The following is a 17819-nucleotide window of genomic DNA, read 5'->3' as shown; positions in this document are numbered from 1 at the left end:
GAGTTGATCACGGTGTGGATTTGCGAAGCGTGCCTTCCTCTTAGCACGTTTCTCTCTTGCATCCTGGGTTCGAGTGTCTTCAAAGTCCATGACACCTTTGGTAAAGGCTGTTCTCCAATTGGAGCACTCACAGGCCAGTGTTTCCCAGTTGTTGGTACTACATTTTTTTTAGATTTGCCTTGAGACAGTCTTTAAACCTCTTTTGTTGACCACCAGCATTACGCTTTCCATTTTTAAGTTCAGAAAAGAGTAGTTGCTTTGGAAGACGATCATCAGGTATCCGCACAACATGACCAGTCCAACGAAGTTGATGTTGATAGAATCATTGCTTCAATATTGGTGATCTTTGCTTCTTCCATTAAAGAAGCAAATCACTACTAGTACTACTATCCAACTATACGATTCTATGATTCTATGACTATTGTTTATTATTTTTTAACTTTGTATACTTCATCTGAAGGTCACAGAGTGGTTCGCAACATAAAAATGCAAAATGCATAATAAGCGAAAAAAACCAAAAACCAACCAATAAGCCCCAATACAGAAACACGTTTAGATGGTTGTTGTTGTTGTTTAGTCGTTTAGTCGTGTCCACCTCTTCGTGACCCCTTGGACTAGAGCACGTCATGCCCTCCTGTCTTCCATTGCCTCCCGCAGTTTGGTCAAACTCATGCTGGTAGCTTCAAGAACACCATCCAACCATCTCGTCCTCCGTCGTCCCCTTCTCCTTGTGCCCTCCATCTTTCCCAACATCAGGGTCTTTTCCAGGGAGTCTTCTCTTCTCATGAGGAGGCCAAAGTATCGGAGCCTCAGCTTCAGGATCTGTCCTTCCAGTGAGCACTCAGGGCTGATTTCCTGCCTTGCCGTGGTGAAGGGGCTTGAATTACTCGGAGAAGCTATGAGCTATGCCGTGCAGGGCCACCCAAGATGGACAGGTCATAGTGGAGAGTTTTGACAAAACGTGATCCACCTGGAGCAGGAACCGGCAAGCCACTCCAGTATCCCTGCCAAGAAAACTCCATGGACAAAGACAACAGGCATATAAAAGTTAATAATAATAATAATAATAATAATAATAATAATAATAATTTTTTATTTATACCCCACCCTCCCCAGCCAAGGCCGGGCTCAGAGCGGCTTACAAGAAATAATAAAAACAAGATGAATGATTACAAACTTAAAAACAAAAATAAAATACAACATTAAAATAATGGAACATTAAAATATTAAAATGTAGCCTCATCGCAGGAGGAGAAGGAAAAGAAGAAAAAAAAAAAAAAAAGAGGGAGGGAAGGAATCAAATTGGCTGCAAGCCAAAGGCCAGGCGGAACAACTCTGTCTTACAGGCCCTGCGGAAAGAAATCAGATCCTGCAGGGCCCTGGTCTCATGAGGATCACAGATTGTTTAATCAGCCCAGGGCAGGGTTATAAAGGAATGTTTTCACCTGGTACCTTTTAAACTGTGCAGGGCTTTTTTTGGTTTATTATTATGTCATGTATGTTGGGGGGTTTATATGTAAACTGCCTTTGGGATCCCCAGATGAAGTGTGGTATTATTATTATTATTATTATTATTATTATTATTATTATTATTATTAATGTCCACTATTATTATTTCAGAGAAATTTCACACGATGCCTAAATATTGGAGGGTCAGGAAGATGACTGTAAAATGAAGCCAGAACTTTCACGCTGACTATTTTTCCAACTCAGCATTGCTGTTTGTTCACACTTTATTTTTTCTTTGTTGATGCTGTTTAGGCTCTCTAATATATGCCATTTTTAAAAAACCCAACATGCTGGATATAAAGGGTCTCTGGGGAGAGATGCTACATCAGAAATCATCATTTCCAAGGCAACTTCCTTTAAAGAAATTCATTTACTGGACCACTTATGAATTTGCGCTACATTTTGCAGTCACTCATAGATCAATTTTGCTAAAACTGAAAAATTCCGGGGATGTACATGAAAGAAGGAAAAGGCAGGGGGCGGGGGGGGGGGGAGAGAACCAGGCACAAAAATGAAGCTGAAGGACAAATATATAAAGTGGAAGAGCTGGAAACAAGAGGATTCTGAATCCTTAAATTCATGGAGGAGGAGAGGGCTACTAGCAATGACAAACAGCATCTTAAAAAGACAGTATCTTAAAAAGCAGAGACATCACCTTGCCAACAAAGGTCCGTATAGTTAAAGCTATGGTTTTCCCAGTAGTGATGTATGGAAGTGAGAGCTGGACCATCAAGAAGGCTGATCGCCAAAGAATGGATGCTTTTGAATTCTGGTGCTGGAGGAGACTCTTGAGAGTCCCATGGACTGCAAGAAGATCAAACCTCTCCATTCTGAAGGAAATCAGCCCTGAGTGCTCACTGGAAGGACAGATCGTGAAGCTGAGGCGCCAAGATTTTGGCCACCTCATGAGAAAAGACCCTGATGTTGGGAAAGATGGAGGGCACAAGGAGAAGGGGACAACAGAGGATGAGATGGTGGGACAGTGTTCTCGAAGCTACGAACATGAGTCTGACCAAACTGTGGGAGGCAGTGGAAGACAGGAGTGCCTGGCGTGCTCTGGGCCAGGGGGTCACAAAGAGGTGGACACGACTAAATGACTAAACAACAACAACATGCATCCCCCTGTGTCCCCCCAGAAAAAAGCACTGGGTTTAAGTAATAAATTATTATTAATAATATACATGGTTCTATTACAGTGGTACCTTGGTTTACAACCATAATCCGTTCCGGAGGTCTGTTTGTAAACCAAAACAGGTTGTAACCCAAGGTGTGCTTTCACCAATGGGGCCTCCCCCAAAAATTGTCCGTAATCCAAAAAAATGGGTTGTAATCCAAAAAAAAGGTTGCAAACCAGGACATGCACTTCTGGGTTTGATGTGTTTGTAATCCAAAACATATGCAAACCCAGGTACCACTGTATTCTGTTACTCTGTGAGGGAGGGAAGCTAAGATAACATTGTTCTGAAGACCCTTTGGTGAGTATCAGGGCTGAATGGGGACTTGATCCCCGTTTCTGTCGCCTGAAACTCTCAAAGCAGCGTGCCGCTATTCCTCTCTCCAAAATACACCTTTGTTGGGTTGAAATAAACGACAGACGAATGGCAAGTGTCATATGGGAGGCATCTACCGAGCATGTCTCGGGGAGTCCCTTTTATTGAATATCACAGCATTGCCACATATGTGCTTGTTGCTGATTGGTTAACACAAATACAATACAAGGGTTGCACACAGGCATCAATCATCAATAGACCAAAGGCTGGGAAAGGGAACACAGAATTGGACAGGCGTGAAAACCTCCTTATTAAACTATTACTAGTGATTGATATAGCAAGACTTAAACTATTACTAGTGATTAATATATAGCATTCATCCGTAGATGTGGTCAACCAAGCACTAAGAACAGGTCAGGATGCAATGTCTCATGAACTCAATGTGAACTGAACATTCTAGGGTGATGAAGGAATGTCTCAGCTTAAAATGGTTTAGCCAGAGTCATGTGTAGAAGCAAGACTTCCCATCACACCTTGATAAGATGCCAGGGATCGGTGGCCCCAAGTGTGTGAGTGTTAATGGAGAGGAGAGAAATGGCCCCTTTCGCATCTCATGGTTTCTTCTGGGACGCGTTTTATCCCCCTGTTGATGGAGCGCACTTGACTAGCTCATTTCCTCTGTGCAGTTTTTTAATTAAAGTCAATTGCTGGACCCTCATAAAAGACACCATCCGAAGTATGGTGACACCCTCCTTAAGCCATGGAAAGAGGCAGAAGATTAAGCGCGCCCGCCAATTAGGCTCTGCTAATGAGTTCCTTCATCAGCGCTCGTGTGATATGGGCAAAGACAAGGCCCTCTCCTTTGGCTGAGAGAAAAGAAACATAGAATCAGAGAGTTGAAAAGGACCTCAGAGGGTCATCTAGTCCAACCTCCTGCAATGCAAGAAATCACAGCTAAAGAATTCCTGACAAAGGGCCACCCAAGCTATGTCTGAAAACCTCCAAGGAAGGAGAGTCCGCCACCGTCCAAGGTCATACGTTCAGCTGCCACATATCCTCCAAGTGTCCTGATTTTCCAGCGACTGTCCCAGAATTACAGAAGCTGTCCTGGGCTCTGATTTGAGCCCAGAATGTTCTGATTTTACTTTTTCCTCCCCTCCACGTCTCGGAGAACAATTAAAAGAGGTGCGGGTGTGTCTGTATGTGTCTGTTTATAATGAAAATGGAATACATGAACCAAATGAAGAAAATGGTAAAGCTAATATGCACATCCACTTTAAATTCTTTAATTGCAATGCTTCAGCAGCCAGCATTTTTAAAGGAAATGTGTGGGGTGTTTAGTCCTTTCTTCTAAATGAAGCCTTACACTATCTACTGAGAAGTAAGTCCCACTGTATTCAATGTAGCTTACTCCCAGGCAACTGTTGGGATGCTGCCAGGGAGACGGGGGCATCAGGCAGGCCATGGAGCGGCATCAATCAGTCAGTGACTCGAGCCTCGGTAGTCCATGGGACTCTCAAGAGTCTCCTCCAGCACCAGAATTCAAAAGCATCCATTCTTCGGCGATCAGCCTTCTTGATGGTCCAGCTCTCACTTCCATACATCACTCCTGGGAAAACCAGAGCAGTTCCAGGCTAAACATACCCAGCTCCTTCAACCGTTCCTCATCAGACTTGGTTTCCAGACCCTTGATCATCTTGGTCTCCCTCCTTTGCACACCTTTCAGTTTGCCAACGTCCTTCTGAAATTGTGGTGCCCAGAATTGGACACAGTATTCCAAGTGTGGTCTGACCAAGGCAGAAGAAGAGAGTAGGACTATGATTTCCCATGATCGGAACACATTGGGATGCTGATGGCTTAGAATCATAGAATCATAGAATCATAGAATCATAGAGTTGGAAGAGACCACAAGGGCCATCGAGTCCAACCCCCTGCCAAGCAGGAAACACCATCAGAGCACTCCTGACATATGGTTGTCAAGCCTCTGCTTAAAGACCTCCAAAGAAGGAGACTCCACCACACTCCTTGGCAGCAAATTCCACTGTCGAACAGCTCTTACTGTCAGGAAGTTCTTCCTAATGTTTAGGTGGAATCTTCTTTCTTGTAGTTTGGAACCATTGCTCCGTGTCCGCTTCTCTGGAGCAGCAGAAAACAACCTTTCTCCCTCCTCTATGTGACATCCTTTTATATATTTGAACATGGCTATCATATCAACCCTTAACCTCCTCTTCTCCAGGCTAAACATGCCCAGCTCCCTTAGCCGTTCCTCATAAGGCATCGTTTCCAGGCCTTTGACCATTTTGGTTGCCCTCCTCTGGACACGTTCCAGTTTCTCAGTGTCCTTCTTGAACTGTGGTGCCCAGAACTGGACACAGTACTCCAGGTGAGGTCTGACCAGAGCAGAATACAGTGGCACTATTACTTCCCTTGATCTAGATGCAATACTCCTATTGATGCAGCCCAGAATTGCATTGGCTTTTTTAGCTGCCGCGTCATACTGTTGGCTCATGTCAAGTTTGTGGTCAACCAAGACTCCTAGATCCTTTTCACATGTACTGCTCTCAAGCCAGGTGTCACCCATCTTGTATTTGTGCCTCTCATTTTTTTTGCCCAGGTGCAATACTTTACATTTCTCCCTGTTAAAATTCATCTTGTTTGTTTTGGCCCAGTTCTCTAATCTGTCAAGGTCATTTTGAAGTGTGATCCTGTCCTCTGGGGTGTTAGCCACCCCTCCCAGTTTGGTGTCATCTGCAAATTTGATCAGGATGCCCTTGAGTCCATCAATTTTGATAAGGATGCCCTTGAGCTTCCCCTGGATGGTCTGCAAAACCCAGTTACCGCTTTGGTCATGGCAAAGACCAGAGGCCAGTGCAAAACTACTACTACTACTATTACTATTACCATTATTATTATCATTATTACAGTCGTACATTGGTTGACAAACGCCTTACGACACTTGGCTCCCGAACACCACAAACCCAGAAGTGATTGTTCCAGTTTGCCAACCTTCTTTGGAACCCAAACATCTGACGTGGCTTCCGCGGCTTCCGATTGGCTGCAGGAAGCTCCTGCAGCCAATCAAAAGCCGTGCCTTGTTTTTCAAACATTTTCGGAAGTTGAACGGACTTCCAGAATGGATTCTGTTTGTCAACCAAGGTACAGCTGTATTATTGAAATTTATATACCACCCTATATCCACAGGTCTCGGGGCGGTTTGCAAAATAAAATCACAACATAAAAACACAAAATACATAATGAAAATAAAAACTAGAACAACCCAATGACCCCATGTAAATTATCAGAGAGGGAAAACAGAATTTAAAACGCATACACACTATTTTTTAATAAAACATATAAAAATAAGCACCCATCAGGTATCTTCAAGGAGTAGATTAAAAGATCAATTTATCTGTCTTTCGGATAAAACCATGTAGCCACTGGTGTGCGTTTTCAACCTGCAATCATTCATAGAAGCTCTTTGATCCAGAGGAGGCTTCCATGAAGGGGCGCTGGGAGACAATTTCCTATCCTCCCACCTTCCTTCCGCAGCTCTTTCCCCCATCCCCAAATCTGATCCAAGAGTTGGGGAAACCTTTGGGGCAACATTTGCAGCCTTGAGAGCTGCAAGAGACAGGTGCCATTTGCAAAAAAAAACCCCACCTCCTTCCATCCACAGAAAGCTCCCTGGAAACTCCTGAGGAATGCCTTCAAAGTGTCAAAACTAATGAGCATTTTGGAAGCAGGAGCTGGAGAGGATTTGAGGCACAAAGTGCTCCTGCAAGCCCAGGCTCTGTGTGGCATTGAATGGGTGGCTTGGAGGATAAACTAAGTGCACCGCTGGGTATTCAAAGGAATGAGGGATAATAAAATGGCGTTAAAGAGAGAGAAGCCTTTTTCCTTCCTCTTTCAGGTGCATCCTCTGAGAAAGGGACGGGATGAAAAGGGTATTGTTTGTGGAGCAAAGGAGCTGTTGCCTTGCGGTTGTGCTTCACAGCTCTTTTGTCTCCCAAGGGATGAAAGTCGCAGGCCATTTATCTCAACTGGAGAAAGCTCTTCGTTCCCTACTTTTTCCCCCCAAGAAGAAGAAACTCGCTTTTCATTTATTCTTTGCATCCTGTTTTCTGAAATGTTTCATAAGCTTCTTTCATTGTTTGAAGGTGGGGATGGAGAGAGCAGAATCTGTGGGCATTTTCACACACAGCATTTGCAGTGAATGATGATGGTGCTTTGCTGTCCTTCACCCCAAGGTCCCAGGATGGTTTACAACTATATATATATGTGTTTAAAACATTTTTTGTGCCAATTTTTAAACACTTGCAGAAAACTTGTTTATTCCAACACACCTTTGGAAGCAATTAAGAATACAATAGTTAATTGACGTGCATTTTAAACTTTCTTGCTTTCAAATTGTTTTTAACTTTTTGTGCTTGCATAATACCGTTTTTGTCCTTTTGCAAACCGCTTTTGCACGCTTTGTGGTTTAGCGGTATATAAATGCTTTCATAAATAAATAAACTCACAATCATAAAAACAAGGTGGGTCCTAAAACCATACCCCTCAAGGGCCAAAAGTCAAGGTAACGAAGGGTGTCAGCCGGAAGCTGTGCAATGAAGGTGCCAGACACAACTCTGTGGGAAGTTCCTCAGCTTAGGGGCTGCCACAGAGAAGGCCCTTTTCTGGATCAATAATAATAAGAAAATTAAGGAAATCTAACAATGCACCAGAAGACAATGCTGGTTCCACAGTGGTGCCCTGTGGAGTTTTGCTAGCTGGATGTGCTGGAGTCTCCTGGGAGAAATCCTTTGACAGTAACATCGCTCAAGGGCATACTCTCCAACATTCCTCTGATGAAAATAGGGACCTCCTAAGGAAAAGTGGGACATTCCAGGATCAATGGCAGCCCTGTTTAGCAAAGTTTTTCATATTTGATGTTTTATTCTGTTTTTAGTCTGTTGGGAGTCGCCCAGAGTGGCTGGGGAAACCCAGCAAGATGGGCAGGGTACAAATAAATATGTTCTTGTTCTTGTTCTTCTTGTTGTTGTTGGACTACTTATAAATGCCATCTCCAACTCCTCAAAAGATTCTATCAACAGTGTCTCTGAAAAAAATTACACATCACTTGGGAAGACAGGTGAACTATTACCAGAATACTGGAAGAAGCAAAAATCACCCGTGTGGAGGCAATGATTCTTCAACATCAACTTCGTTCACCTGCTCATGTTGTGCAGATGCCTAATTATCTTCTTCCAGAGCAACTACTCTATTCCAAACTTAAAAATGGAAAGCGTAATGTAGTATAAACACCAACAATTGGGAAACACTGGCCTGCGATCGCTCCAATTGGAGAACAGCCTTTACCAAAGGTGTCGTGGGCTTTGAAGACACTTGAACTCAGGACGAAAAGGAGAAATGTACTAAGAGGAAGGCATGCTTGGCAAATCCACAACGGGATCATCTCCTGCCCGGAAACCAATGTCCCCACTGTGGAAGGATGTGTGGATCCAGAATTGGCCTCCACCGCCACTTATGGACTCATTGTTAAAACCGTGTTTATGGAAGACAATCTTACTCGGCTACAAGGGATTGCAAAGAAGAAAGAAAAGATGATGATGATGATGATGATGATGATGATGATGATGATGATGATCCTTTCCACAAGTCCATCCTGAGAAGTCCTTGGTGGTGTTTGCAGGCTGTATTTCATTCCCTGGTCCTACTCAATGGGCCCTTCCTTTCACACCTTGTTCCCAGCAGGGGCTCCTTGGCTCTGGACTAATGAACCGCCAGCAGGCTCTCTATGCTGGCCTTCTAGACAAGGAAGGACTCTGCGCCGCCCTGCTGCGAGCAGACAAATTATATCTTTCAAGCAGCCTGAGAAAACTAAAGAGGGCCAAATCTCTGGAGACAGCTGCTAAAATATTTCCCACTTCTGAGAGCAGACTGAAAGCATATTCTGTATCTTCGGCATTCACCACTGAAGGTTTTCTTTTTAAAAAAAGAAAAGAAAAAACTTATTTTAGCTTCACTGCAGTTGCAAATGGACTTTTTAACTGGCGCTGCCTCCCTTCTACATCACCACGGGAAGCAGAGCTTGTCCTCGAGTTCTTAATGGCCCCTTGCTGTCCTGCCTCCTCACAGGATACCAAAATAAGGAGTAAAGTTATAGATGAGATAAATGAGGTGGGCAGGGAGAGGAGAAAGAGAAAGCAAGAGGGATTTGCAGGCTCAAGGGGTGCTGCCACAGGGAGAGAGGGTCTTCTCTGTGGCAGCCCCATGGCTGTGGAACTCCTTCCCCTTCCAAATTTTGGAGAATGCTGAAGACACGCCTCTTCACACTGCCTTCTGATTCCTGAGGTGCACATTGTTAGGACACGCCTTATATCCATGACTGTATGTTGTTGCAAACTGTCTTCAATAGTCGAAACAAAATTTAAAAATTCCTTCCCGTAGCACCTTAGAGACCAACTAAGTTTGTTATTGGTATGAGCTTTCATGTGCATGCACACTTCTTCAGATACAATTTGGATTCGTGCGCATGCACATGAAAGCTCATACCAATAACAAACTTAGTTGGTCTCTAAGGTGCTACGGGAAGGAATTCTAAAATTTTTTTTTCAACTACAGCAGACCAACACAGCTACCTACCTGTGTCTTCAATAGTGTGTTTTAATGTTGTAATTGTTGTGTATTGAGTCAAAGGATTTTATATCTGTATTATTACTGTCTGTATTTGCATTAGGGTAAAGTAACTGCCTTTTGGTTCCAGAGGGTACAGCTACTATTGGTTCATTTAAGCTGCTGTATTTGGATCCTCTGTCTTATTGGTTTCCTCCAAAAGGCAGGACTGTGATTGCCTGATATTGTTCCCTCCAAAATGTATCCTTTCTAGCTAGATCCCTGTCCCTATAAATGTAGCTCTCCCCTCCTCAGGTCTCAGTCTTGTTGCTTTAATAAAGAAGTGTTACTAGAGAACTGTCTCCAGCATATTATGTCAAGAGAGCTGAAATCACAAACCCCACGTCACAACAACTGGCGACGAAGGTAGGATCCGGAATGCTGAGGAGCGGTTAAACGCAGCCCTGCCTCAGAGTCCGGATTGTAGCTAAGAACAAGACTCACTGGCCAGCTGAGAAGACGACCCTGCCCACAGGACAATGGAGAGTCCAAGGGTATTGGAGCCCTTCCAGCCATCAGAGCCCCACACGTGGGAAGACTACGTCGAACGCTTCGAGTTCTTTGCAGTGGCTCAAGGGATCACCGATGCCAGCAAAAGAAGGGCCACATTCCTGAGCTACTGTGGGCCTGAGACCTTCAAGCTGGCCAAGGCATTGCTTGCCCCAGCGAAGCTAAGTGAGACATCTCTCAAAGATATTCTTGCCTGCCTAACAAGCCATTTAGCGCCTACTGAGACCAAGATGGCCCGGCGGATGGAGTTTCATAAGAGGCAGCAGCGTGCTGGGGAGTCTGTATCTGCATTTCTAGTTGAACTGCGGAAGCTCGCTCAGCACTGCGACTTCCAAGATCTGGAAGAGACTCTCCTGGATCGGTTTATCAGTGGTCTGAGCAGCAAGAAAGCCAGAAGACGCATCGTGGCTAAAGAAGAGGTTACCCTTGCTTCAGCCTTGAAGGAGGCCACCGCCACGGAGAATTATGAAAGAGAGGAGCTTGATGCCAGTCGCAGGGCCCCTAAGCCACAGATAGAAGTTGCGCATGCCATGGACGAGCTAGAGGCTACTCCGAGCCAGAGCCCAGTACGTGGGGTCGAGTCAGTGCGTCAGGCCTGCACAGTGCACAAAGATCACCGAGGCAGGTGCCCTGGTTGTGGCGGAAACCATGAGCGGAAGAGTTGTCGTTTCCAGGATGCTATGTGCCGGACGTGCGGAAAGACAGGTCACATCGCCAGGGTCTGTAGATCGGCGGCGTTGGGAGCGACAGGAGCACCTAGACTGGAGCATCGCAGATCGCCCACAGCAAACCATGTTCTAAAGGACTGCCACTATGTAACGGAGATCAACGGGAGGGTCGTGCAGTTTCCAGCGCAAGGCAAGGCACACGTCAAGGTGAAGATTGAGGGTCAGCTGTGCGACATGGAGGTGGACTCCGGATCTGGATTCACTATCATGTCGGACCAGACCGCGAGGACATTCTTCCCCAGGGGTAAGTTGCCCCCTCTGGAGCCCTTCCCGGCAACTTTGCAGTCATACTCAGCGGGCCGCATCCATGTCATGGGAATGTGTGCCGTGAGAGTACAGTTCCGGGACAAACAGGCGGTACTCAAACTGGTGATTGCGAAGGGCAGTCGCCCCAGTCTCCTGGGCACTGACTGGTTCCCCGCCCTGGGACTGAGTATATCAGGGCTTAATTCAATCCAAACCTGCCCTGAGATGAGCGAGGCATTATGCAAAGAATTTGCTGGTCTCTTTAATGGAAAACTGGGTTGTTATAAAGGGCCCCCAGTTGACTTCGAATTGGACCCTGGGGTGGCCCCAATCCGACTCAAACCAAGGCGAGTGCCATTTGCACTGCAACCCAAGATCGAAGCAGAGCTGGATAAATTGGTCAAGCAGGGAGTTCTCTCACCCGTGGACTCCGCTAAGTGGGAGACTCCAATCGTCACGCCCCTTAAAGCAAATGGGGAAGTCAGGATCTGTGCTGATTACAAATGTACTATCAATAAGGCACTCAGGGGAAACTCATACCCCATTCCAGTCGTATCACATCTGTTGGCTAAACTGGCTGGGGACAAGGTGTTTGCCAAAATTGACCTGGCACAAGCTTACCAACAGCTGCCAGTAACCCCACAATCAGCGGAAGCACAGACTATTGTCACACATAAAGGGGCATTCAGAGTTAACAGATTACAATTTGGAGTTTGTGTGGCCCCAGGGATTTTTCAAGGGCTCATGGAACGCCTGTTAAGAGGTCTGCCGGGGGTCTTGCCATTTTTTGATGACGTTTTGATTGCTGGAAAAGACCCACAGGAACTGGTTGCGCGTGTCCGTGCAGTGTTGCTCAAGTTCAAGGAGGTGGGGTTGCAACTAAAAAAGGAAAAATGCAGTTTTGGGGTGCCAACTGTGGAATTCTTCTTTTTTTTATAATAATTTTTATTAATTTTCCAATTTTAAAGTAAAACAACAACAACATACCGACATTAACAAAAACAAACAAACACACAAAATGTCATTTCTTAACCACATTTTCATAACCCTCCTTTCTCGGACTTCCCCATACCTCCTCCTTTTTGCATCCTTGTTTTACAATTTTTCAGCAACCCTTTTTACCAATTAAATTAAAACTTATTATCTTTCTCAATTTCACCTTAAATCATCAAACAATTTCAACTATGATTCTGCATCTTCCTTCCCCTTGACATTTTAGCACTCCTCAGTTTTATAGCAGTCCTTAAGATATACTTTAAACTTCTTCCAATCTTCTTCCACCGTCTCCCTCTCTTGGTCACGGATTCTGCCGGTCATTTCTGCCAGTCCCATAAAGTCAATCACTTTCGTCTGCCATTCTTCCAGTGTGGGTAGTTCTTGTGTCTTCCAATACTTTGCTAGAAGAATCCTTGCTGCTGTAGTGGCGTACATAAAAAAAGTCTTATCCTTCCTTGACACCAGTTGACCGGCCATGCCCAAGAGAAATGCCTCTGGTTTCTTGTGAAAGGTACATTTAAGTACCTTCTTAATTTCATTATAAATCATTTCCCAAAAGGCTTTAATCTTTGGGCAGGTCCACCAAAGGTGAAAGAAGGTACCTTCAGTCTCATTACATTTCCAGCATTTATTATTGGGCAGATGATAAATCTTGCGAAGCTTGCCAACTGTGGAATTCTTGGGGTTTAAAATTGATGCATCAGGCATCCACCCCACAGATGCTAAGGTTAAGGCCATCATCGAGGCACCACGACCACAGAACAAGATGGAGTTGCAGTCATTCCTGGGACTTATTAACTTTTATCATTCGTTCTTACCCCAGAAAGCTTCGGTAGCTGAACCATTACATAGACTGTTGCAGAAAAAGAATGTGTGGCGATGGGGGCAGGAGCAGCAGAAGGCTTTTGACTCCTTGCGAGGAATGCTGAGTAGCAAGAGCGTCCTGGCTCATTATGATGAATCGAAGCCGCTGGTCCTGGCATGTGATGCCTCTCAATACGGCCTGGGGGCGGTGCTGAGTCATAGGGAACCAGATGGGTCGGAAAAGCCCATCTCTTTCTATTCCCGTACGTTGTCGCCCACGGAGCGCAACTATGCTCAAATTGACAAAGAGGCGCTTGCAATTGTGGCAGGAATCAAAAAGTTCCATGATTATGTGTACGGTCGTCATTTCTCCATTGAAACGGACCACAAACCACTGTTGGGGTTGTTCAACCCGAACAAACAAACGCCACAAATTCTCCCCCAGAATGTTGCGTTGGTCTATATTCCTGAACGGGTTCCAGTACACCTTGACCCATGTGCCGGGGAAACGGTTGTGCCACGCTGATGCGCTGAGTCGATTGCCCCTTCCTGGCGGGAGCAATGAGGATCCTGCTCCAGCGGAGCACATAATGATGCTGGAAACACTTCCGGGGGCTCCTGTAACGGCTACTGATATTGCTGAGAAAACGAGGAAAGATGCTGTTCTCTCCCGTGTGCTCACTTGGGTGAGGAGGGGGTGGCCAGGTGGTCTGCATGAAGACAAATTCAGGCCTTATGTGACAAGGCAGCACGAGTTATCCATGCATAAGGGTTGTCTCCTGTGGGGAGATAGGGTGATCATCCCAGCACCACTGAGAAACAGGGTTCTTGAGACGCTTCACATGGGACACCCGGGAATGGTCAGGATGAAGTCGCTAGCCCGATGTTATGTGTGGTGGCCTGGAATGGACCAGAACATAGAGCAATGGGTACGAACATGCAAGGCATGCCAAGAGGTGCGGCCAGAAGTGGCCAGAGCACCAGGTCACTGGTGGGAGCAGTCCAGATCTCCCTGGAGCCGGCTGCACTTAGATTTTGCTGGGCCATTCCAGGGGAAGGTCTTTTTGGTTATCGTCAATGCATATTCCAAATGGTTAGAAGTGGCGATGGTCCCTAGCATGGCATCAGCTGCCGTAATCAAGGTGTTGAGGCAGCTGTTTGCAACCCATGGGTTACCTGAGACCATTGTATCAGATAATGGAGCAGCTTTTGTATCCCAAGAATTCAGGGCATTCTTGGCTGATAACTTCATAAGAGGGGTCACATCCGCGCCCTTTCACCCATCCTCCAATGGGCGCATGGTAAGAACAGCCAAAGAATCCATTGCGTGCTTAATGGAGGGTAACTGGTCAGCTCGCATCGCGCGAATGTTATTTTTGCAGCATGCGACGCCGTGTACTGCGATGGGCAAGTCGCCAGCTGAGCTGCTCTTGGGTAGAAGATTGGTCACGGTGCTGGATTATGTCCACCCGGATAAAATGCCAAACCGTAATTCAAGAGCAAACCCTCAGGCTGAGACTGACACAACAAGGTATTTCGCCCCTGTAGATCTGGTCTGGGTGAGGAACTATTCACGAGGTTCGCGGTGGGTGGCTGGTGTGGTCACCCGGACTAGTGGACCTGTGTCCTATTATGTGACCTTGGAAAATGGGCAAGTTTGGAAGAGACATATAGATCAGCTGAGGCGCCGGGCACTCAGCAGGGAGGAGTCTGATAATTCATCCCTGGCTAACGACGCAGAGCTGCAAGACCAGAGTGAAAATGGCCCAGAGGTGCAGTCACCAGGGGCTTCAGCAAATGAACCAGGGTCTGCTAGTCCTCAGGATGACGAGGTACAGGTAGGGGACCCTGAGATGTCTGGGACTCCATCTGTTCCTGACGAACCCCCTATAGCAGCCCCCCTACCACAGGTGACACCCAATCCAGAACCGGCAACACCTGTTGTCAGGAGATCAAGTAGAAGTTGTAGGACCCCACAGTACCTGAGAGATTACGTCTGCTGTGCTCACTAGGGGGGGAGGGGTGTTGTGTATTGAGTCAAAGGATTTTATATCTGTATTATTATTGTCTGTATTTGCATTAGGGTAAAGTAACTGCCTTTTGGTTCCAGAGGGTACAGCTACTATTGGTTCATTTAAGCTGCTGTATTTGGATCCTCTGTCTTATTGGTTTCCTCCAAAAGGCAGGACTGTGATTGCCTGATATTGTTCCCTCCAAAATGTATCCTTTCTAGCTAGTTCCCTGTCCCTATAAATGTAGCTCTCCCCTCCTCAGGTCTCAGTCTTGTTGCTTTAATAAAGAAGTGTTACTAGAGAACTGTCTCCAGCATATTATGTCAAGAGAGCTGAAATCACAAACCCCACGTCACAACAGTAAGGTTGGGGTACTTTCTGCCTCATGCTTTGCCTGCATGAAAGGGGCAAGCTGAGCTTCAGCAAGTTGCTTGGATAGGACCCTTGTTCTCTTGGGAAGGACTTGGAAGCTCTTTGCAGTCTTGGCTCCCTCTGTCCATTTCTTTCTTTAGGAAGAAATGTAGATTTAAGAGCAGGGCCTGTCAATCGATTCCAGCTCCGTAAACTCCACGTGGTGAATCTTCCCAGCTGAAAGACTCACACAGCCGGCCTTAATTCACCAACATGCTCCTGCAATGAACTTCTCTTTCCTCTGTGCTTTCCAAGTATGGTCCAAGCTTTAAATCTCCGTGTCTGAGTGTTCTATCTTTCTTTCTATCCATCTTTCTTTCTTTCTTTCTTTCTTTCTTTCTTTCTTTCTTTCTTTCTTTCCTTCTTTCCTTCTTTCCTTCTTTCCTTCTTTCTTTCTTTCAGCTTTCCCTGTGAAAACCTGCTCTTTAAGGCTCAGTTGGTGCAAATGGTAGTCCGTGGAAAAACCCAAACTGCTGTTTGTTGTGCTGCAGCTTTAAAGAGCAGGTTTTTTGTGAGGAAAGCTCAGGGATGGAAAAAAGATCACTTGGACACAGAGCTTTAAAGTCCAGACCTGAGCCTGGAAAGAGCAAAGTGAAAGGTAAGTGTAGATAAGCCCTAATTATTTCCTCTTGAAAACTGTTTTCGGAACCTCCTTTTGAAATCTTTCTGCCAACTAGATGGAGACATGTCTAAAGGCTCGTTTCTGTGACTTCTGATGTTTTGAGCATAAAGTCTTTTACTTCTTTATAAAGCATTGTGTTTGCAGTTCATGTTCGCCTCAGCTTTTTGTGGTGAGCGCATGTCAAGAAGATAGAGTGGTACCTTGGGTTACAAATACTTCGGGTTACAAACTCCACTAACCTGGAAGGTAGTGCCTTGGGTTGCGAACTTTGCCCCAGGAGGAGAATGGAAATCACTTGACGACGGCATGGCAGCAGCGGGAGGCCCCATTAGCGAAAGCGCGCCTCAGGTTAAGAATGGTTTTGGGTTTATTTGTTCCTCCAGAACGAATAAAGTTTGTAACCCGAGGTACCACTGGACATGCATATATTCCAGTACATCTGTGAGGTGGTGCATCCCATCATGTCTGTACCATGGGATCTGCTGGACATGTGGATCTTCTCCAAATCTTTCCTCCTGGCCAGGTCTGAAAGTCTCATGCTGGCAGGCAATTCCACAGGAGATTCAGCTAATGTTTATTTATTTATTTTTTTAATAATATTTATTAAAAGTTTCCAGTTATAACAATATATAAAAAACAACAACATCCAAATTTAAGATCTTATTTTCCGTAACATCTTTCCAGGACTTCCCCTCCCCTCCCCCTCTTATATTCCAATTCTTACAAATAAATTCAGCAATTTATTATCCCAAATTTTAACCTTATTATCATTAGCCCAATTTAAAAATATTTTCCCATCTCCTAAGATCGACCTATTCCCTTCCATGCATTCCCCCCTTTAATATACATAATAGATTAAAATATAATAAAATAAAATATAATTTTACACCCTTTGGATTCCAAATTTCCCTCCTCCTTTTCCTGGTTGCGTTCCCCATATTTATCAACATCTGATGTCTTCCTGGAGCTCCCACATTTATTTAAACCATAGTCCTTTACCAGTCTTCTTTAATTTTAAATGTCCAATCTTGGAAGGAGTCTATCTCAAAAAGGCCCATTTTTTCCATCCAGATTTTTATATACTTGGGAGTAAAAACTCCAATTTTATTTCTTAAACCTTTCAAATCTGGATGTCCCAAATGTTCCCACTTCCAACTTTGTCCAATTCTTATTATTCTTGTTGTTCTTGTTAATCTCTCTCCTCTTTCTTTTCCTGTTTTCCTGCACAAATGTTCTAATTCCAAAAGCTTCTAAATTCCACTGCAGAGGCTCTGTTATTCAGGAACGAAACATGATGCCAAGTCCCTTCCATTCTTCAATAGATAAGACTATTGTCTCCTTTAGTGTGTAGACCTCTGTAGCCAAAATAGTGTTCCATTTCTGCAGTTTCCCAGGAGATAAAAAGTTCTGTCAAATTCGGTGCCAACAACTTGTAATATCCCTCTGCTCCTCTAGGTGGATTGTAATAACTCAGTTCCCTTCCAGATCACGTCCACCAGTCAAAGTAACTTATTATTCCTTGTTTTAAACATTTTGTATCCAATTTGTAACAAATATAACCGGCAAAGTCCTCATAACAAAGTTCTCATTTTTGTTCTTCTGCTTTGACAGCTCTTTGACAGCTGTCAAAACCTCTCCTTGTCTTCTCCCGGCGCTCTAACTAAAACGCTCCCAGGTTCCGGGGGGGGGGGTTGCTTTTTGATTAAATTCCACTTTTCTCCTCCAGCTCAATCTTATAGTTTTCCATCGCGAAATTTCATAACTTTATCAAAATAGGATTGCGCTCAATCTTAGATGTTAAGTCCTTTACTTTAGC

The 17819-nt window shown here is 44.9% G+C and overlaps 1 long non-coding RNA gene across 1 annotated transcript in view; it reads right to left on the bottom strand.

The window, feature by feature from the left end:
* LOC309350062 overlaps window positions 1-17819 on the bottom strand; it is a 492019-nt gene that overhangs the window by 427869 nt on the left and 46331 nt on the right. Inside the window, exon 2 of the long non-coding RNA XR_014160284.1 lies at window positions 2165-2278. This is a non-coding gene — a long non-coding RNA (uncharacterized lncRNA). The remainder of the gene's footprint in view (window positions 1-2164; window positions 2279-17819) is intronic.

The sequence above is a fragment of the Podarcis erhardii genome, assembly GCF_964252035.2.
Source record: "Podarcis erhardii genome assembly, chromosome: 1".
Lineage (NCBI taxonomy): Eukaryota > Metazoa > Chordata > Lepidosauria > Squamata > Lacertidae > Podarcis > Podarcis erhardii.
The sequence above is the reverse complement of the archived record's forward strand: the minus strand, read 5'-3'. Positions and strand labels throughout refer to the sequence as shown.